At 39.1% G+C, this 23,575-nt stretch overlaps 1 long non-coding RNA gene and 1 pseudogene across 3 annotated transcripts in view; both read right to left on the reverse strand.

Annotated features, from left to right (window-relative positions):
* The window catches only part of LOC120590409 (uncharacterized), a 672,254-nt gene that overhangs the window by 91,675 nt on the left and 557,004 nt on the right, over nt 1-23,575 (reverse strand). The window lies entirely within an intron of this gene.
* LOC120590635 (uncharacterized) lies at nt 4,876-4,994 on the reverse strand (annotated as a pseudogene).

Below are 23,575 nucleotides of genomic sequence, written 5' to 3' on the forward strand. Positions count from 1 at the left end.
AGAGGATGACTTGCTATTGGGAAAAAAAGAGAACACTGAGGAATTTCCTCTCCTCAAAAAATATAAATTCAGTACATATAATAACATATTGTACTAATTCAAGGAGCTCAAAGCAGTTACAAAGACAGAAGCAACATCCCAGTGAGGACAAGAATATGGCCTTTCATTCTAGTTATACCATCAAAACAGCACCTCTCTGCAAGGCACCCTCCTCCGTAACACACACACATACAAAAATATGCAAACACACCCTGAGTGGATGATGTGTTGAGCATCATTTCACTCCCAGTGGAAGGCACAGCTACTAGGCAGCTGTCTCAAAATAAAGATGTCTCAAGAACAATTTGGTAAGGGAACTAATATTTACTGAGCTATATAATGTAGCAGACACTTTTCTAGGGACTTTGCATGGCACTGAAGATAGGTTATTTTATATTTTCATGTCTCAATTTCCCCACGTGTGTTAAAAATAATAATAATATTAAATTGTTTAACTTTCCTGATTTGTGATTTTCTTATCTTTAAAATATGAATAATATTTAATTCAAAGAACATTAAAAGGTGTAAAGATATAAGATGAAAAATGCCTAACATATATCCTAGTACAGTGAAGGTACTTATAATGGCCAATTTTATGCGACAATTTGGCTAGGCCCAAGTTCCTTGTTATTCAATTGAAAACTAATCTTGATATCTGGTCAAGATGGCAAAGTAGGTAAACACTGCGCTTGCCTCTGCTCATGACCACATCAAAATTACAACTAAACTATGGAGCAACCATCATTGGAAATTGCCTAAAGTCTAGCTGAACAGAAGTCTTACAACTAAAGACATACAGAATAAGCCACCTCGAGACTGGTAAGAGGGGCAAAGACATTGAATGGACTATTCCCATACCTATGTGTGGCAGATAAAAATTAGAAGGGATATCTTGGCTGTGGAGGTTCCCCCTAATCCAAGGAGCGAAGGGTCCCAGACCAACACCAGGTCCCCCAGCCCAGGGCTCTGGTGCCAGAATGGAACTTCTGACTGTGAAAACCAGCAGAGATTGTGGCTGAAATGGAGGGTTCTGTTACTCTTAAAGGACCTATACATGAACTTAATTGCTGATAGACTCACTTGCTCTGAGCTCCAGCACTGGAGTAGCAGCTTAAAAGGCACCAGGGACATATGAGGAAGAACTGAATTGGCTGGCTTCAGGAAGAAGTCGGGAAGGACAGCTTTATCCCAGACAGACGAGCTGGAAGAACCCATTGTTTCTTTTTAAATACTCCCCTGCACCTAGTGTGAAGACAAAGGAGGCCACCATATCTGAGTCTCCATCAACCTGGCTAACACTTATTGCTCTGCCTGGTGATTCTCTGAGACCCCACCCAATTCAACTTGCTGGCCAACCTAAGCTGCTTCTGGTGGCTTTTTCATACAAACAATCTGTCTTGGCTCATACTACAGGTTTTCCTAAAATCTCTGAAAGGCTCACAAAACCCAAATAAGCAGCATCTGACTTTGGTGTACCCTGTACCTTTTGTTGAGCAGCCCCTAGCCCAACATTAGCTGCAGCCAACTCGGCACTCGGCCTGGCCCCTTGAGACACCTCCAAGCCCAGTGCAGGTGGCAGCCATCTGGGAATCGCTAGATGGCTCATGACAGGTGGCCCTGGGCAAGACACAGGCTATAGTAAAATTTGGCCTGAGGTGGGGCCCATCCCAGGAGGCCCTAGGGCCTACACATCTGTTAGCTGGCTTCAGATCCAGCCAGAGCACCACCCAGAGCCACATCCAAGGACTACACACCCAAAGAGCAGACTTAGCAGGCACCAGAGCCCTGCTAAAGCAAATCTTGCACAATAGCTCCTCCACTGTGGTCACTGCCAGCCCTCACAACCAATCAGCATGTGACTCAATCCCTCCCATTGATGTGCAAACAGCAACCAAGGCTCAATTACGACAGAGCACAAATAATCTATACAAGGTATACACCTGGAGCACTTGGCTCAGACGACCAGGGAGACTGCACCACTGGCCCCCACAGGACACCTACTACATAAGGCCACTCCACTTAGACTAGGAGATATAGCAGCCCTACCTAATACATAGAAATAAACATGGGGAGTCAGCCCTAATGAGGAGACAAAGAAACATGTCCCAAATGAAAGAACAGAACAAAGATCCATAAATAAATAAACAAATAAATAAATAAATAAATAAAATAAAATAAAATAAAATAAAATAAAATAAAATAAAATAAAATAAAATAGAGATAAGCAATATACCAGATATAGAGTTCGAAACTGATGATAAGGATGTTTAGTGAACTTAGGGAAAAAATACATGAACTCAGTGAGAATTTTAACAAAGATAGAAAACATAAAAAGAACCAGTCAGAAATGAAGAATACAATAACTAAAATGAAGAATACATTAGAGGGAATCGACAGAAGGTTAGATGAAGCAGGGGATCAAATCAGCGATATGAAAGATAAAGTAGTATAAAACACCCAATCAGAACCACAACAAGAAATCCAAAAAAAATAAGGATAGTTTAAGAGGCCTTGGGGTCAACATCAAGCATACCAACATACACATTATAGGAGTACGAGAAGGAGAGAGAGAACAAGGAATTGAAAACATATTTGAAGAAATAGTAACAGAAAATGTCCTTAATCTAGAGAAGAAAATAGACATATAACTCCAGAAAGTGCAGAGTTCCAAACAAGATGAACTCAAATAGGCCCACACCAAGACACATCATAATTAAAATGCCAAAGCTTAAAGATAAAGAGAACATCTTAAAAGTAGCATCTAGTCATCTATAAGAGAGCTCCCATTAGACTGTCAGCTGATTTCTTAACAGAAACTTTGCAGGCCAGAAGCGATAGGCAAGAAATATTCAAAGTGATGAAAAGTAAAGACCTACAACCAAGATTACTCTACCTAGCAAAGCTATCATTTAGAAACGAAAAACAGATAAAGAGCTTCCTAGACCAGAAAAAGTAAAGGGATTCATCACCACCAACCTAGTCTTACAGAAATTGTTGGAAAGACTTTTTTAAGAAGAAAAAAGATAAACAAACAAACAAACAAACAAAAACCGTGAATAAAATGTCAGTAACTACGTATATATTAACAATTACTTTGAATGTAAATGGGTTAGGTGCCCCGATCAAAAGATAATGTGGCTGAATGGATAAGAAAATAAAATCCTTACATATGCTGCCTACAAGAGATTCATTTCAGTTCCAAAGAAACATACAGACTGAAAGTAAAGAGATGAAAAAAGACATTTCATAAAAATAGAAATAAAAAAAAAGCTGGCATAGCAATACTTACACCAGACAAAATAGACTTTAAAACAAGTGACAAAGAAGGACCCAGTAATCCCACTTCTGGGTATTTATCCAAAGAAACACATAACACTACTTTGAAGGGACATGTGCATCCATATGTTTACTGCATTATTTACAATAGCCAAGATATGGAAGCAAACTGGGCCTCCATTAATGGATGAATGGATAAAGAATAGGTGGGATATATATACACAAAAGAATACTACTCAGCTATAAAAAATGAAATCTTGCCATTTGCAACAATATGGATGGACCTAGAGGGTATTGTGCTGAGGGGAGTAAGTCAGACAGAAAAAGACAAATGCGCCATAATTTTACTTACATATGGAATCTAAAGAAAACAAACAGAAACAGACTCAAAGATGCAGAGAGCATTTTGATGGTTGCCAGACGGAGAGGCCTAGGCCATCTCACCTAAACAGATATATATATATATATAATCTGTCAATTATATATATATAATTGACCTTAGATTATGAGATCTAGCTTTTAATGTTTTCTCTTAGATTTTACAAACATAATTTTAGTTAGTTTTTTCATTCTAAAACTCTAGGAGGCAAATTGTCTTTATTTCCTTCATTTTTAAGAACTGATGGGGCCCAGAGAGGTTAGCTGACCTTACAGCAATCAGAGACCACAGAACCAGAACTGGAACTGTCCTCTCTCTGTCCCAAATCAACCACTTAATTACACTGATCTTTTTTCCTGATGTATCGAGGAGGAAAAAGCTAACAGTGATTATTCAACTATTTATTCAATAAACATTTACTGTACATGTACTCTGTGCCATTTGTGCTAAGAGAACTCCAGCAGGGAGACTGGCAGATTATCAGAGAAGACAAGCAGGGAAGCTTGAAGATAACTCCAGAGAATCTAGAAGAGAATTTAGACCCCACATTCACCTCTTTGGGTCATACCCTTATCCTCCTCCCGAAAATTCAGTAGCTCTCCATTACATGGTTCAATATTTTTAGTTTTGGTATTTTAGGCATTCCACGATTGGACCTGACTACCCTTTCCTTCACCATTTCTTTATGTCCCTTCATGCTCCAGTCTTAACTGTTTATGACTTTTTCCCAACACAACATCCATATGCTCATCAATGTCCCTGTTCATGCTGTTCCCTCTAGTTAGAAAGGCTCAACACTCAACCTCCAACTATTGAAACTTACCAAATTTTCAGTGAAATGCTTTTCTCTGCTTCTGTGTCTGTAAAACAGTTCATTTTAGTCCCGCTTGCACTTTAGTCACTTAAAAGCTTGTCTCTCCCACTAGACAAAGTTCCCTGAAACAGGATTAAGCCTCACTCATCTACCTTTACAAAGTTTGATATCAATATTGACAACCTCCATAAATGCCATGTGTTGACCTGACTCTGTTCTAAGCATTGTTACCACATACAATATAAACTTTATCTTATTTAATCCTTATTGCAACTCACAGGAAAAATGCTATAGTTCAGAGGCCCAGTGCAGTTTTGTCTCCTTTTAGGACTCCAGACTTCAATATACACCCTCTTTTTTAAAAGAATGCCTATAGCACCTGGAATTCTGAGGTGGTCTCCCATCCAAGTACTAACCAAGCCTGACTCTGCTTAACTTCCAAGATCAGACAAAGTTGGGCACGTTCAGGGTGGCGTGGCCATAGACACCCCTTTTTACAAAGAGATGAAGAGCAAAGCTCACAGAGATGGGGCTCTCTCCTCCTGTATCTATTTACGTTTTGAAGTATTACTCTTTGGGTTTGTTTGGAAAGTCAGTCTCATGCATGCAACCTTTCAGCCTCCACTTAGACACATAAAAATGGGCCTTGGGCCTGGAACACTCCTAACCAATAGATAAAAAGCCCACGTGGCCTGTGCTGGCTTTCTTACCTTGTGTGGGAATATCTTTTCCTGTTCCAAACTCGATGTGTATTGCATTGTTCTGCTTAAGTGCTTGCATCATTGGCCTTGGCCCTCAGGCATGCCCCCAGCTTTCTGAATTTCAGACCTCATAGGGCAGAGGTGCATCTTTCTATTGCAGTATGAAGTGGAAAATGTGTGCAGCTACATCTGTGTTGGCTGAGAATTGAATCTGCTAGCCAAAGGGGATCTATGTACTGCACGAGGCTGAATTTTGTGTACTCTTTCTCTCTTGCTCTAAGTAAACCCTAAATCACTTGAGCCTGGTGTGCCTATTATCTGTTCTTGGAGACCTTGACTCCTGCATTTAACCTTGGCTGCACAGCGTGGCCACTAGTAAATGGCAAAACAGGGTAACTTCAGGAGATAGAGAGAAACTGGGCTCAAAAAAAGGTAGAAATTTGGGAGCTTTGAAGCAAGATGGTGAATTAAAAAGGTGATATGTGAGAATATGGCCCATCCCCACCAAAGGAAACTTGGAAATTCTCACCAAATAATAAAAGGAAGTCACTTAATGTTTTCTCTAATGTACTTTCTATCTGGGATTATTATGGGCTCTAAATATATCTTTGTGATAAAACTCTGAGGATATCTGTGATTGTCAGAGATTGCTGAATGAATTTATTATTTTTGATAGATGTCTTAATACATCTCATCAGATAGTTTTTTTCCCTTATCCCAATGACCTCAATGTTAAGGGAACTCTGACCAGAACTACTACAGAGCAGTCCTATTTGTGAACACCTTGGAAGAATCCAACGCTAGGCTTTCTGCAAGGCTGCTGTGTGCCTGGTTTGACGATAACAGATTGTTATCTTTTAGATGTGAAATTATGTTATTGACAGGACAAGAATCATTCATGCCTAATGCCAGATTTGATAATGCTAGCACAAATTAGTTGAGTGACTTGCTCCTGATCACACAACTCATCACAGGGTATTGGGAAGCTGTATGCTGGATTTCCTGCTGAATGCATGTGGGTTCAGGAGTATATACTCTATTTCCAAACTCTAGTCATAACATGTTCAGTGTTCATTGCACAATCCAGGCTTATAGCTAATAAATAAACATTGTTATTTTTTCTCATTCTGGAGCTATCACACTACCAACATTTACTTTATTGGTTTAGAGTAAATTATTCAGCTTTTAATTACCATATTCTGAATGTTTAATTTTTGCCTGGATATTGTCAAAGAGAAAATGTGCCCTCAAATCAGTGGGCTCTGGTTCTGAAATGTGGTTCCACTTTCATTTTTGCAGCAAGAGAAACCACTCTCATGGAGGCCCTGAGAACATTCACGATCTTTGCCTAAGGATTCTTCAAAGCTACATACTTTCCTCCGTACCTAACGGCTAGTAATTAAAGCAGGCAATTTTTAACTTCTGGCCTGTCTTGGACAATAAAATTCTTAAAATGATTTTCAGGGAAACAGAGTCATTTCAAGAAATGGAAACTTTGGTTTTTCAGTTATTTGGAATATATATAATAAAGTTTCCTTTTAATCAGGGCAGCAGGGTAGTGAGAAAGTTTACTGCAAAACAGGTGGATCTCTACTATCTATTATCATTAATCCTGTGTATCTGCATCATTTGTATAAGTCCATGGTCCCTCCAGGCCTGTTGTCCACCCAATGAGAACCCAAGGATCATCTTAGGATCCCTCCTAACCAACTCTTTCTTCACACTTGGATAATAATAAGGTTCCTTTTATTGTCTTTGAAATCTTCTGAATCTGTCTCCTTCTCATCATTTCCACTGACATTTTCCTAGTTCTTGCTCTTAGCGCTCACTACCCAGACCATTGCATTGGCTTCACAGCAGGTTTTTCCTTTGTGGTAATCCCTCCAACTCATTTTCATATGACCACTCAAGTGATCTAACATCTAACACTGACCACATTAGTTATCTGCTTAGAACCTTTCTGTGACTCTGACCTCTTGAACTTTTTAGTGGAAAGGTCCATAATGATGAAGGGATAGAAAGCATTCCCCTGGGGTTGGGGTTTTAGCCCGAGCTGGCCCACCACAAGTGCAATGTTTCTTTGCAGTCTCTTATTTTATCTTAAAAACTGTCAAGAATTTTGCATTTCATTAATTACATGGTTTTTAATATAAAAATCATATCTTTACCACTATCTGCTAAAAATCTTTGAGTAAATTGGCCAAGATATTCCAAATCTGCCTCTGGCTTTGCAACCTGAAAAGCCACCTCATAGTCTCATATTCTCAGGTGTATGTTATTTTTAAAAGTTCTATGACACTATTCTTACATGATTGAATAGGAAGGACATGGCCATGTATGAGCCTCTTCCAAATGCCTGACACTGTTAGATCCTTTCCTTTAAGGATCTCATTTGTTGTCTAACCACTCTTGGGTAATGAGAGTGCTATTTTCATTCTACAGATGAGGTAACTGAGGTTTAAACAGGCCATGCACTTGACACAGAGGAAGGGCAGGAGTAAAATACAGCAAATAGCTAACAATGATTATGGGTGATTTTTAACTTTTGCGTATTACAGCTTTTTCTCTTTCCAACTTTTCTACCATGACCATGCATTGTTTTTCCTAATATAAACTATGTAAAAAGATTAAATGAGATAATCCATCTGAGACTCCTTAGCTCAGTGCTTGGTACATCAATTTTATTTTCATTCCTCATTCATTTTTGTATCCATCACAACGTGTAGCACCCGCACTTCTAATAAAGAGCCAATAAACTCTGGATTCTACTCAATGGGATTAACAATTAAACTCAAGATTATTTTAATGTTATTTTTCCCCAATAATAAATATACAGCTAAAAATTACATGCACACAGGATGTCCTGCTTAAAATATGTCTCATTAAACTGAGTTTAAGTCTACCTATTGAGTCTAGGTACATCTCACATTTATTAAGTTCCTATTATGCAAAGGTCTTATGCTTTGTACTTTAAAGGCATCATGTCTTTTAGTCATATCAAAAACTTTATAAGAGGGCAATACTATTATTCTCTAGTTATAAAAACAAAAATAACATGCTCAAGGTTATCTGAACAATAAGTGGAAAAAACTAAGATTGAAATCCATTTTTGTCTGACTCCAAATTCTTCCTCTAAAATCCCCATGCTGTGCTGCCAGTCTAAGCTTTATTACCATTTCCATGCAAGTATTTCTAAGTTTAAACAAGCTCTAAGTTATTGAGCATCTGCTATATATCAGACACTTTGATTCATCTCATTTTATCCACATAATAAAGTCTACCTCACTGGGTCCTTTTACATATGAGAAAATAAGCTAAACAATTTGCCTAAAGTCTCACTGTCAGGGGCAGATCTGGGATTTAAAACCAGTTCTGACCCAAGAGCCTTCTGGTTTATACTGCCTCTGCTGTTTGTGTAGGTCTATAACACATACACCAGATCTTTAAACACACTTGTAACAGAATGCCAAGCCAAGTATAAGCACCAGATTTGCCTTCAGCAAAATTCAGCTTCGATTCTGCCTGCAGAAGCTTTCAGAGCCTGTAAAAGAAGCGGTAGGCCTGCTCAGAAGCAGTTCACTTGTCTCCAGTCTCTGCTGTTCCTGTCCACTGCAAAGGTTTATGGTCACCCTGTTCACCTTGGGGGCTGCTGCCCACTAAGCATGTCTGTTTCACTACAGTAGGCAAATGGACTCTGTGCAGAAGAGAACGCATTGATACTGTGCTCCACTGTTGAGATGCAATACATCCTTGTCCTAGAAATGGTCCTGAATCCAACTACAATTTATAGACCCTGGTTCTGCTGAGTTGAAACAGAAGATAAATAGGCCCACAGGAAGTTATTTGTTGGAGACTTGATGGCTGGATGTGAATGCTGACAGTCCTATTCAAGCTCATGAGCCCATACAGGGGTCATTCTACCTCCCAGGAAGCTGATGGGGCCATGTGTGGAGGATGCTGGTTGAGAAGGTTGAGTGGCAGCTAAACAGGAGGGAAGAGGACTCAAAAGCAGACCCACTTCTAAGAGGGTGAATTAGGCTTTTATCTACAAGTCCAGAGCCTTTTCTATAGAATACTCCTGCAATAAGTACTGTAGACTCAGATCCATATGGTCATTCCTGAGATCATCTGCACTAGGGCCATTGGAGAGGATGAGGCGGGTGAGGTGGAAGTGGAAGGATGTGATCTGAGATTTTTCTGGGTGCCTTAGACCTGCTTATGAGGGAAAGCCTGAGATCACAAAGTTACAGCAGTCCTATAGATGGGCTTCTGTCTCAGTTCCTTTCCCCTTAGCTCCCTTGCTGGGAATACAGCCCTATTCCGGGTGCAAGCATGCCCTGCTTGACTCAACTAGCATTTTCTTCAGAAAAGTGTTCTGCTCTAAGCCATACTGACTACTTAGTCAAAAGAGTGCCGCTTACCCGTTTACAGGTACACTGCTTGTTCAAGCTGCCCACTGCCATATCCTACCTCAAATTTCTAACCCTATTCCATATCTGAATGTTTGTCAGTCAAGTCCTGATTTGATACATTCCTTTGGGCACTCACATTACTAGTAGCCTGTTTAATCTTTTGGTGTCTATCCCTTTCTTGTCTTACTCCATTTCTCACTGTACTTTTTCATAGAGGACTAAATCCACATTGAAGTTGAGCTCACAGATTAATAAAAACCTCACAAGTAGAGTCTTTGAGACAATATGGGAAGAACACACTTCTATGACATATATTCACACTTGCATTCATATATAAGAAACTCTATTATGTATTTTACTCCATGTTAGGAAATGTGAAGATACAAAAACAATATATACGATTGATCATTATTTCCCAGGAAAGAAAAGTACTTCTCAAGGTGAATCAGTTCAGTAATAATGCAAATCAGTAAATGTAAGGTATCTACATTTTATGGGAAAAAAAAGTCTTGGATCAAGAGTAATAAAACCTGAGTTCAAGTCCTGATTTTTCTATTATTATATGTGTGATTTTCTCCATATTAGTTAACTTATAAGCCTCAATTTCATTATCTATAAATACGGGTAAAATACTTTTTCCTCTCTTATGGGTTGTTATGAGGATCAAAGGAGGTAATAGTTATTGTAATATTATTCTAATAATTGTTATTTAAAGAACTGTATAAACCATGAGTCCTATACAAATGTAATTTATGCATATTATCCTTTGTGTAACACTAGACAATAAAAAAAAATTATGAATGATATGTGCCACGAGTGTTCATGCAATGAGGAAAACAGAATTAGATAATTTCACTCATTCATTCAATAAATACTTACTGAATACCTGCTAGGTATTCAATGCTAGGTACCAATTCTCTACTATTAAGAAGCTTGTAATAGAGAGAAAAGACTATATGAGGTGGATGCTATGAGAGGGAGGGTAACACCAGTGGAGTGAAGTGGGAGTGCTGTTTTGTGGTGGTCATGAAAAGTCTCTTAATTAGTGATATCTGAGCAGAAATTGAAATGCTATATGAGAGCAAGCCATGCTGATAATTGAGGGGAAAACATTTAGGCACAGCAAGGAATAAATCAAAAGCCTGAGCGAGAGAGAGCTTCCATGTTTAAGGTACAGCATAGAAGCCAGAATAGCTGGAGAGCAGGAGGGAATAGTCTCAGAAAGACAGCATGGAGCTGGGGACCAGGTGACTGGTTCACATAAAACCTCACGGGCCATGCTAAAAACTTCAGATTTATGCTGAGTTGGATCAGTGTCGAGGGTTTCATAGAGCAGAGTGGTCAGATATGAATTGTATTTTTAAAAGATCATCCTGACTAGGTTTGTAGAGAGGTTATAGGGAATCAAAGTCAGAAACATGATTCTGTTTTAAACTAGGATTGTAAGAGGTGGTTAGATTCTGGATTACTTTGCAAACTGAGCCCGAAGAACTTGCCGATGATTAGATATGAGATGTGAAAGAGGTGAGACAGGTGTGACTCCAATGATTTTGTCTTAAGACACTGAGAAGGGCTGAAAGCAGAGCAGATCTGGTGGTGATGCAGGTGGAACTCAAGAGCACAATTTGGGGACTGGTAAATCTGAGATGACTTCACGATCATCGAGTAGGGACATTGCATAAGCATTTGGATATATGGATCTAGAGTTCAAGGAAGAGACCCAGGCTGGCGATTTACATTTGAGTCATCAGCTATAGATGGCATTTAAAACCATGAGATTCCACGATCCTATGTAAGTAAGGAGAGAGTGTAGAGAAGGAAGAGGTTCTGAGCATGAGCACCACAAATGGTAAAGGGTTTAGGAAGTGAGGAGGATGCAACAAAGAAGAGGGATTATAAAAGGCCACACAGAGGCAGTAAGGCTTCAGCTCAACTTCCTCGAATATTAAATGCTGACACTGCATGCATGAATACCTGCACTGTGCCTCCATGGGCCAAGTGCTTTGCTTGCATTCTCTTAATCCTAAAGAACTGTCAAGAAAGATACTGCTGCCCTCATTTTACAGTGAGGGAACAGAGTCTCAGAAAAGTTAAGCAACATGACTCGACCAAGGTTGCACACTGGGAAAGGGAAGAAACAGGATTTAAAATCAGGTCTGGCTGTCTGGGTAGAATTTGAAGAGGGACAAGATTTGCAGCCGGTTATTGAGGGCCCAGTGCCTTGCACTGTGACACTAATGCCTCAGGCATCATGCTAGGCATGTTGATATAATGGGCCTTACTTAATCCTCACAACATCCTGGTGAAGTCAAAACTGTTATCTGTTTTTCAAATTGAGGAAATTGAGATATAGAAAGCATAAATAATTTACTGAAGGTCTCCCAGATAGTGGATCCAAGATAGGAACTCAGGCATCTATGACTACCAATCCTACTTTTTCTTTACTATTCACTCCTCATGATGAGGGCAGTAGAGAAAAAGGCACACATAGTTCCACGGTGGCCTGGCAAGATATAGGAAATGCAAGGTGTGCCAGTCAAACTGTCTGAAACAGTCTGCATTCCAGTGCTTCCTCCTGCCCTTCCTTTGCTCACCCAAGGCCTGACTCCTCTAGAAATTGCTCCATACTGAATTGATACAGGCAAGGCAGAAACACCTCATTTGCCAGGACGCTTTGACAGCTGATTTGCTAATTGGGACATGCCCTCACAAAAGCACTATGATTCAATGTATTCAAATTATCTAACACTTACAACCTAAATTAGAGATTCAAGGCACTTGGTTGGCATAGGATGTGCTCCTTCTCATCCTGATAAAAGACCTAGAGTATAGATGTAAAACCAAGGAAAGTGACTCTGTGACTACTATGTTCCAGGCACTATGACAACTAAATGTGTGTGTGTGTGTGTGTGTGTGTGTGTGTGTGTGTGTGCGCGTGCGCGCACATGTGTGTGAGTACGTAGGCATGCTCGTGCATACTAAAATTGCAGGGAAAATAGAAAGTTTCATGGTCCCCATTTTGTAGATGAAAAAACTAAAATCATGAAACTCAGGTGAAGAACATTTCTCAAGTACATATGACTAGTCAGTGGCAGAGTAAGGGGTTAGATCCAGGTATATCAGACCCTGACCCACGCCCTAGAGTGACAATAGAATCATTTTCATTTTCCCTCCCTTCCTCCCTCCCTTCCTTCCTTCCTTCTTTACTTCCTCTTTCTTTTCTTTCCTTCCTTCCCTTCTTTCTGTCTCTCTCTTCCTTTCTTCTTTCCTTTCTTTTTTCTATCTACCTACCTACCCACCCACCCATCCACTTCCCTACCTACCTATTTCTATTTGAATACTGAACAAAAGGAAAATAAAGAATCTAGGAGAGAGGGTGCCCTCGAAATCTTTTATGAAGGTAGGATCAGTTTAGGAAGAATTAGAAAGAACTAGAAGGACCTTTAGAATAGGGCTTCTTGGACTTTAATGTGCACATGAATCACCTGAAGATGTTCAAATGCAGATTCTAATTCTCTGGGTTTGGAGAACAGCCTGATTTTCTGCATTTCCACCCAGCTTCCAGGTGCAACAGGTTTGCAGATGATACTTAGAGTAGCAAGGCCTTAGAGATCACTTGGCACCATGTTTCACAAGCTTCTTTCATTCAAATACCAGCTACAATATTTAGCTAATATTATATTTAGAAAGTTCATTTTTGCTCACTTATCAGGTTTGAAATTACATGGCCTCAGGCTCCACCATCCTTATTTGGAGGAGGATGGAAGCCTGGGGAATTAGTTCAAAAGCCTCAACCACTTTTTCCTTTCCCTATTTAATTTTTGTTGTTCAGCATTGGTTCCACACTGTTCACAATATTTTAAGAACCATTCCAGAGGTCTAGGTCATTGCAATTAGAATTAATCATTGTGTCACCTTTTCTATTATTTCTCATTCTTGTTCCTCTGTAATTAATGTGTATGTGGTTTGAGCCTTGAAAATCTGGAGGATGAAAAACCTCATGGGCCATGCTAAAAACTACGTGCCTTCTCTCCTCCCACTCCAAAAAAAAAAAAAAAAAAAAAGCTTTTTTACTTAAAAGTTATATCATTGTAATAAATGGAAAATTGGTATCATTAAAGATAAAACTAAACACAATAACAACAGAATTATCTTACTCAGATACCATTACTTCAGGTTTCTGAGCCTGACATCTGGTGTCTCTTTATTAAAAAAAAGTATATATATGAAAATGAGGGGGGCACCCACATAATAGAAAAGTAATGAAAACATGCTAACACCAAAGCAAGTCTTATCCCTGATATAATCAGAAGGCATAAAAGAGAATTTAAAATGAGTCAAGAGTTTTTAATGTCTAAATTAATCTGCACTCTCCCCAATGGCATCTCTCCCCAAGGAAACACCGATCTTGTCCACCACTTTCAGGACGGACTTGCTCAAAGGCCCCAAGCCAGTTAATGGCAGGACCAAACTGTGATGCAGCGCTTTCAACGACATGCACTGATTTCATCCTGTCATATGCATTAACCATATTCGTCCTCATTATCCCCCATTTTTATCCCTTTGTGAGTGCTGAACAGGGAGTCAGCAAGTCAAAACAAGCTAATTGCACTCTTCATTCATTCAATTGTCAAGTAATAGAGGAGGCAACACCCCACAATCCCTATCGCCCCCCAAAGAAACCTCCCTAAGTTAATAATTTCTAACTTTCCAGATGAAGACTGAATTTAGTCTTTTTCCATTTCTTTTTTCTGTCATCTCAGGGTTTTCATTTCCTTTCTATGCTAAGCCCTGATCTCTTCCTGAAGTGCTGCCTTGTTTGCACTTTTAGGTTTGTTCACAGATGAGTTCTTTTTTCTCCTATAAACATCAGAATATCTCAACCCAGGTTGCAAACAACCACATCTTCATAATGGAAGGCAGTATGAGCAAGTGGAGAATGACAAGCAAAAAGTTTAATGTCAGGAATTCTGTACTTAAAGCTCAGCTTTTACAGAGGGGTTGTGTGTGTTGTGTGTGTGTGTGTGTGTGTGTGTGTGAGAGAGAGAGAGAGAGAGAGACAGACAGACATCTACACACACACACACACACACACACACACACACTCCGACCAACTGAGCCTATTCTGATCATTTCCCTTATTCCAAATTGGGATTAAGTACCCTTTGGGTCTGTCTACACAATTGGGAAGTTGTGAGGATTTAAACATCTTTTGCATCACATTCTCATATTATCTGTTGTTTGTTGAGTATATCAGCACTTACTCACTTTGCCTGCACAATCAGTTCAATAAGGATCCGAGAAGGTATTACTTCCACCATTCAGACCTGGAAATTGAGGCTTCTGAAAGATGATTTGATGAGATAAGATTGAGAGAACTCCATAGAAACTAAAAGGCCATGCCAACATAAAATGGTGAATGAAGCAGCTCTTTTCTTATTTCACAATCTAATATTTGCTCAGATCTTGGGCATTAAGATTTTATATCCTGGACTCAAGATAAACAAGGCACATACCTGCCCTCAAGAAGTATACGATCTGGTCAGAGAACTAAAGAACATCTGGCACTTCATACAGTTTAATGCACAATACCATCCTGCTATATAATAATCTAGTTTCTGAATCGCTCGGTCCTACTAGTTTTGAGACTGCAAGTAGGTTTGGGTAAGATTCTTAACTCTCAGATCCAAGTTTTCATGTCTGAGTAATAGAGACAATAAAGTATTCCCCTTGCAAGGTCATTATGGAAATTAATTTTATGTGTAGATGTAATGTGATGTAAAGACCATGAGTTCTAAAGTCAAAGAGAACTATGTTTGAATCTTGAACCCACCAGTAAATTTGACTCTATGACCATGAACGAGCTTTATCTTCTCCAAGAGCCTCATATCACACACGGGGATAATTCTTACTTGTACGGTAGTTGAAAAAATTAAAGATAGTATCTCCAAGTACCTGGCATAATGCAGGTACTAAAGCAAGGTTAGTTTTCTTCCTACCTACCCCCAACCTACTTTCTCTTCCTTTCTTTGTGGGAGCCCAGGAGAGAAATGAGTTCTCAGTGATGTAGTAGTAGTCTCATGAGAGAATTAGAGGAGGACTTTAAAGGTCCCTTATGTAGGATTTGGATGAATGAGAATAAGAAGGGAAGCATAAGGAAACAATATAAACAAAGGGTTAGAGATGGTGAAATACAAAGGGTTAGAGATGGCTGTCTGCAGAAACGGAGTCATTCAATGTTTGTCAGAATGGGGGTATAGAGAGTCAAGAAGCAGTGAGCCCATGGCTTTCTTGAGAAGATCATTGCTCATGGTAAAGGTAGAAGAAAATCTTGACATATGGGTATCTTAATAACCTCTTGAGGCTCCCTATTTTCATCAAGATATATCTCAGCTTCTCAACCTGGCATCAAGTCTCTTATGTCTTAGTTCCTCACTGTGAGACACCAACAATGAGTATGAGCATGCTCCTACTTCCCAGGATGAGACTCACATAAAACTTGTTCCCATGTCAGAAGACACAGCTCCAGAAAGACAACTGGGATTCATACACCTAAAACTTAATTCAGTGTTGCAAGGAAGAGTCTTGGCATCAGTTAGCACTGAGTTCCAGACTTGGCTTTGACACTTTGTCTTTATGACCTTGGGTAAGTTACTTAACTTCTTCAAGTCTGAATTTTCCCATATGAATAATTCTCCCCGTGCGGCAATAAAATAGAATTTACCTCATGGTGTGGTTCTGAAGACTAAATTAAATTATCCATAAAGGTACTTAGCATAGTGCCTGACAATAAAGGAAGGGCTAAATAAATGGTAGCTATTTTTATTTTTAAAAAAGCAAGTTGCTCATTTTACCGGATCAAAAGAACCAGAAACATTTTGCTTCTAGGGCTAGTTACAATGACCACAGCAGAAACAAGGGGGGCATTACTACTACCCACTGGGGTTGTCTCTGGGGCTGTCTCTTCTTAGTGATTCCAGTTTTAAGAAGGCATTGAAACAAGAAAGGGCCCTTAGAGAGTTAGGGCTCATGAGGGATTTAGAAAGTATCAATCTGGTCCATGCCCCTTTCTATCCATCTGACAGACTGAAAAATCGAAGGCCTAAGAGATGAAGTCCACCACCCCTGCTAGTTACCAAGCAAATTGGTAGCAGAGTGAAACATAGGGCCTAGGTCTTCTAATCACCAATCTCATAATTTTCTTGTATCATTATTATAACTGGTGATGTTACTGGAAACAGAATGTCATAATCTGAGATCTGTCCTCTTTTTCTTACTTTTCCCCCTTCATTTTGAAAACAAAACAAAACAGGAAATCCCGTGTCTTGAGGCTTCACTTGATTTCATTTATAGTAGATGCAAGGCATAAATAAATGTAGCAAGTTAAAAATAAACCTTTTGGTGTGACTATAACACTTTTCATTTTGCCCTTTTTCTCTGCATCCTATGGATGGAATAATGCCAACCCTGACTTTACCGGAACAGATAGAGCAGTTTGTCAAATAATGTGACTTCATTCTATATTGTTTTGTTATAACATTGATGAGATGCCACAGGACCTTAACTCCTGATTATATCAATTATCCTATGGTTAAAGTGGTTTTGTTTTAGGTTATTTTGTTTACAGCTGCAGAATGCATTGAGGACATTGAGGACTTACTGTACTTATTGCAGTTGAAGGCATTATATGTGATAAGCTCTTTTATCCTCACATTCCATCACTATGTCAGTAATGGCATTTAGAAGAGAGATATCTACCTACTCAGATTAGATAGCTATCTATAGATAGATAAATAGATAGATAGACAGAACAAACAAAAGTGAGTTTCAGGATTGGTATGACTTTTTTCACTCATGAGCTTATTTGTTCATTCAGCAAAAGTGACTCGGTACTTATTTGTGCCAAGTTCAATGCTGAGCACTAGAGAGCTAGAAGTGAATAAAACTTGGTCTGTATCTTTTGAGACCTCATAGGCTAGGCTAGTGGGAGACAGGCAGTTTGGAAAGCATGTGATAAGTTCTATAACAGAGGAAACCTAGAAGCCTGGGAACACTGATGTAGGTCACCTACCTGGCCTGTAGGGAGAGGAATGGTGTTTAGAGGTGGCTAATAAAGGATAATGCATTTATTGCTCACATTGACAACGTATGTACTAAAACTGAAATTATACAGAGATAAGCTCATTAGAATGCTAAAAGAAATTTCTAGAGAGAGACTGTACAGAATAATTTAGAGAGATATTAAGCTTAGGTTCTAGTTCTGGTTCTACCATCCATTATATAAGGGGCCTGAGACAAATGAATTTGCTTTTCTGTGGCAAGCTTTCTAATTTTGAAAGTCAAAGAGTTTTTCTAGATTGTTTCTAAGCTCTATTTAATCTCTACACTTCTGTGGCTTGCTATATAGAACTTAATATCAGGATCATGTCTCTTCCTGTCTTTTATTTACGTCACTTATTCTCAGAGCCTAACACAAGTATTGGCACTTTTAACAGCCCATGAGTACCTGTGGAATATAATAAAATTTTAAATTGGATCCTTTTGATTGAGTCAGTGAATAATACAAAGGATATTTTAAAATAATATCTTTATTTAGAATTTAAAATCACGTCTTTATTTTGGAAGACTATAAAAATTTATTCCAGAGTTCCAGAGCAAGATGTTCCAGGTAAGATGTTCCAGAGTAAGATGGCAGGCTAGGTAAAATTGGCTTTGCCTCACTCCACAACCACATTAAAATTACAACCAAATTATGAAACAGATAAGTTATAGAACCACTTAAAGTCTAACTGATCATAACACATATATCTGAGGATATTAGGGAAAAGCCACATCGAGTTTGATAGGAGGGGCAGAGATGTGAAGCGGTCTGGTCTCGCACCCACGCTTGGTGGTTGACCACTGGGAGGAAGAGTGCTACTGCAGACCTGCCCCCGAAGGAATGAAGTGTCCTAGCCCCATACAGGGGCTTCCCAGCCCAGGGTTGAAGTCCCGGACAGAGGATTTCCCACAAAACGTAACTAAAAATCAGTGGGTATTCTGGTCATCTGGGTGAAACAAAAGGGACCTGAAAAACCAGACATCCTTCTTAAGGGCCCACACACAGACTCACTTGCTCTCAGACACTCACCCTGGAAATCGGCAGATGATCAGTAGCTCAGGAGGTGAAAGAGACATATGGGGAAAGATTGAGTTATGTGGTGCTGGGGCAAGGGCTGGAGGGAGAGCAGCCATAGCTCCTTTGTCAGCCCTGCTCCTGAGCAGTCTATAGGTGGGCGCCATCTTGCCTGTGTTGAACTCTCCCACAACACGTCCAATTCTGAAGCTGCATTGGCCCGGTGAGATTGTGAGATCGGCCCGCTCCACTCTATGTCTCCCTGGGACCCCGCTCCACCCAGACCACAAATTGCCTGTGGAGGGCCCGCTACTACCATGGCACCAGCCCCACTCCGTGTCTTCCCTGGTCAGGGCATTTGTTGGCAGGCAGCAACCCTTGGCTCACATGACCTACACAGCCTGCACATTTCGGGGGAGACTTTTGGTGGCAGGCCATTGGTACCAGCTCGAACTGTAATATCTCTTGGGCAGATTGTGGGGGTCTGTGGGCCTGAGGCATACTGCAGCTGGCCTTGCTGCAAGGTGAAACTTTAATAGGAAGCCATAGATTCAACACTTTCATGAAACCTGACTCTGCATTGGCCACTTGAAATCCTCTTGCTTTACCCCAGTGATTCCCTGGGTCCCTGCACCAACCAGCTCACATACCACCCAAAGGCTCTTCCAGCTGCAGAGTTTTACAGGCAGCAGGCAGGAAGTCTAAGGCCTTAGGGTGCACTGGTTCTTTTGCTAAGCTGCCCCACGTACTGAGGGTAATTGATCTTGGCTCACAGCGTGGTCTCTACTATTTGTCTCCAGATCCAGCATAGGCAGTAACCATAGGCGGATCACCTTGTAGCTCCTACCAGGTAGCCCTGAGCAATAAAAGACGCTGCTCTTTGGCCTATATGGGAGCCCCTCTCAAAGAGCCATAAAACCAACATATCCAGAGGCTGGCAAAAGATCAGAACAGAGCAACTCCTGACTAGCCCCATAAGTAGCTAACTTAAAGGTTGATCTCAACATGTACACAAGACTGCTGACACGCCCCACTCCATAGGGTCAGCCTCTACACAGCAGCTTATACCCTGTGGGCATGGCCATAGCCAGTCAGCCCAAGAGTCAATCCCAACCACTGACGTGTTAACAGCATCAAGGCTTAGCTACAAGAGGAGAACACATACAACCACACAAGGAACATACCCAGAGCTTCTGGCACAGGTGATCGGGAAGACTGGGCCACACAGGACACCAACTACTTTAGGCCACCTGGCCACGGCTGAGAGACATAAAAAACCTTCCTAATGTATTGAAATGAACACAGAAAGGCAACTAAAATGAAACAACAGGAGAAAACTCTAGGAAAAAACTGGAAATGAAATGGGTGCAAGCAACCTACCAGAGGCAGAGTTCAAAACACTGATTGGATGCTCAAGGAACTTAAGGGGACAATGGATGATCTCAGTGAGGACGTCAACAAAAAGATAGTAAGCATAAAAAAGGACATGGAAATCATGAATAAGATATTCGTCAGAAATAAACAATACACTAGAAGGAATCAACAGTAGATTAGATGAAGTAGAGGACTGAATCAACAAGTTGAAAGACAAAGTAGCAGAAAACACCCAATCAGAACAGCATCAAGAAAAATAATTAACAAATGATGAAAGTTTAAGAGAACTCTGGGACATCAAATATACCAACAGCCACATCATAGGAGTACCAGAAGGAGAAGACAGCAAGTAAGGGATTGAGAAACTATTTGATGAACCTAAATAATGACAGCAGGCTTCCCTAACCTGGCCAAGGATTAGACATAAAAGTCCAGGAAGCACAAAGAGTCTCAAACGAGAGGAACCCAAACCAACCCACATCAAGACACATCATAATTAAAATGTCGAAGGTTAAACACAAAAAGAGAATTCTGGAAGCAGCAAGAGTAAGGAACCTAGTTGCTTACAGGGGTTACCGCATAAGTATGTCAGCTGAGTTTTCAGCAAAAGCTTTGTAGGTCAGAAGGAATTGATACAAAATATTCAAAGTGATGAAAAACAAGAACCTACAACCAAGACTACTCCCCCCAGCAAAGCTATCAGTTAAAATTGAAAGTGAAAGAGCTTCCCAGACAGAAAAAAGCTAAACAAATTCATCACCAACAAGCCAGAATTGCAAGAAACATTAAAGGAACTTCTGTAAAATGAAGGGGGAGAAAACCCCATAAATATGAACAATAAAATGGCAATAACTATGTATCTATCAATAATCACTTTAAATGTAAATGAATTAAATGCTCCAATCAAAAGACATAGGGCAGATAACAAAATAAGACCCATATATATGCTGTCTACAAGAGACCCACTTTAGATCAAATGACACACAGACTGAAAGTAAAAGGATGAAAAAATATATTTCATGCAAATGGAAATAAAAATAAAAGCTGGGGTAGCAATATTTATGTCAGACAAAATAGACTTTAAAACATAAGCTATATAAGAGACAAAGAAGGGTATTACATAATGATAAATGGTTCAATACAACAAGAGAATATAAACCTAGCAAATATATATGCACCTAACACAGGAGCACCTAAATACATATGGCAATTATTGACCAACATAAAGAGAGAGAATGACAGTAATACACTCATAGTAGGAGGAGGCTTTAACACCCCATTGACAGTAATGGACAGATCTTCCAGACAGAAAATCAGTAAGGAAACAGCCGCCTTAAATGACACACTAGACCAGATGGATTTAATTGACCCTTTTAGAACATTTCACCCCAAAGCAGAAGAATATACATTCTTCTCAAGTGTGCATGAAACATTTTTTCAGGACAGACCACATGTGAGGCCACAAAACAAGTCTCGGTAAATTTAAGAAGACTGAAATCATATCAAGTGTCTTCTCCAACCACAATGATATGAAACTAGAAATCAGCCACAAGAAAAAAAATACAAAATACACAAACACATGGAGGCTAAACAACATGCTACTAAACAATGAATGGGTTAACTATGAGATCAAGGAAGAAATCAAAAGATACCTAGAGACAAATGAAAATGAAAACACAATGACTCAAAATCTATAGAACACAGTGGAAGCAGTCCTATGAGGGAAATTATAGCAATACAGGTCTATCTCAAGAAACAAGAAAAATCTCAAATAAAAACAATCTGAATTTACACTTAAAAGAACTAGTAAAAGAACTGTAAACAAAATCCAAAGTGAGTAGAAGAAAAGAAATAATAAAGATCAGAGCAGAAACAAACAATATAGAGTTTAGAAAAACAATACAAAAGATCAGTGAATCCAAGCCAAGAGCTGGTTCTTTGAAAGATAAACAAAATTGATAAACTTTTAATCAGACTCATGAAGAAAAAGAGAGAGGACCCAAATAAATAAAATCAGAAATGAAAGAGAAGTAACTTAAATACAAAGGATTATAAGAAAATACTATGAGAAAATACATGCCAACAAATTGCATAATCTGGAAGAAATGGATATATTACTAGAAACATACAATCTCCCAAGAGTAAGTCAAGATGAAAAAGAAAATCTGAACTGACCAATTAGCACCGATAATAAAAATAACTTCCAGAAATCAAAAGTCCTGAACTGGATGGCTTCTTCGTTGAATTTTACCATTCAAAGAAGAATTAACACCTATTCTCAAAATATTCCAAAAAATTCAAGAGGAGGGAAATCTTCATAACCCTTTTCATGAGGCCATTACCCTGATTCCAAAACCAGACAAAGACAGTACAAAAACAAACAAACTATAGGACAATATCCCTGATGAATGTTGATGTAAAAATCCTCAAAAAGAAAATATGAGCAAATTCAGCAGTACATTAAAAATATTATACACCATGATCAAGCTGGTTTTGTTCCTGGGATGCAAGGTTGGTTTAATGTCCACAAATCAGTTAATGTGATATAGCACTTTAACAAATTGAAAGGTAAAAATCATACGATCATATAGATAGATGTGGAAAAAGTGTTCGACAAAATCCAGCATCCATTTACGATAAAACCTCTCTAGGAAAATGGGAATAGAGAAAACATACCTTAATATAAGAAAGGCCACAGATGACAAACCTACAGCTAACACCATATTCAACAGGGAAAGGCTGAAAGCATTTTCCTTAAGATCAAGAAGAGCAAGACAAGAATGCCCACTCTCACCACTTCTATTCAACATAGTATTGGAAGTCCTAGGTACAGCAATCAGAGAAAGGAAACAGCAGCATTAATTGACATAGAAATGATACAGAAAGAAAAATAAAAGGAATACAAATTGGAAAGGAAGAAACAAAATTGTCATTATTTGCAGATTGCATGAGACCACATAGAGAGAACCCTAAAGATTCCACCAAAAACCAGTTAAAACTCATTAATGAATTCAGTAAAGTAGCAGGATCAAAATTAATACTCAAAAGTCAATTGCATTTTTATATGCCAATGACAAACTATCAAAAAGAGAAATTAAGGAAATAATCTCACTTACAATTGCACCCAAAATGATAAAATACCTAGGAATCAAATTAACCAAGGAAGTAAAAGACCTGTTCTCTGAAAATTATAAGTCATTAAAAAAAGAAATTGAAGATATAAATGGAGGCATATACCATGCTCATGGGTAGGAAGAATCGACATTGTTGAAATGGCCATACTACCCAAAGCAATCCATAAATTCAATGTCATCCATATCAAAATATCAATGGCATTTTTCAGAGAACTAGAATAATCCAAAAATTTATATGGAGCCATAAAAAAAATCCCGAATAGCCACAACAATCTTGAAAAAGAACAAAGTTGGAGGTATTACACTATCTGATATCAAACTATACTACAAG

Source organism: Pteropus medius, unplaced genomic scaffold (genome assembly GCF_902729225.1).
Source record: "Pteropus medius unplaced genomic scaffold, Ma_sr-lr_union100, whole genome shotgun sequence".
NCBI lineage: Eukaryota > Metazoa > Chordata > Mammalia > Chiroptera > Pteropodidae > Pteropus > Pteropus medius.